This window comes from Neodiprion fabricii, chromosome 4, assembly GCF_021155785.1.
Source record: "Neodiprion fabricii isolate iyNeoFabr1 chromosome 4, iyNeoFabr1.1, whole genome shotgun sequence".
NCBI classification, from domain to species: Eukaryota; Metazoa; Arthropoda; class Insecta; order Hymenoptera; family Diprionidae; genus Neodiprion; species Neodiprion fabricii.
Window position 1 is genome coordinate 27,060,589 of NC_060242.1, and position 404 is coordinate 27,060,992.

Consider the following 404-nt stretch of genomic DNA (forward strand, 5'->3'; position numbering starts at 1 on the left):
CTTTCGATCCTGACAAACTTTGATATCGTTCCAATTTTTCTACTCATCGTCGTTTCATCGTTGAATGATTGATGATTGGAATCGGGTGCATGAAATCATTTTCCATCTTTCGATACTTTTCAGCTATCCACTATTTTTCCGATGCTCACCTCTCTGATCAACTGACCAACAACTGACTTTTCAATCATTTCAAACTACACAATCCTTTTATAATCTACTAATACGAAGATCGTAACGCCATCAATTGGAGAGCGCAGGAATTATACATCACTGTGCAGAGAGAAACCTACATGTGTACTGTATGTACATAAGCATATAGCCATATATCAATAGTTACCACTCATTATATATTTAGCAGGGCCCTACCTTTTCGACGTCACCGACTATTTTAGCGCGTAAGTAGA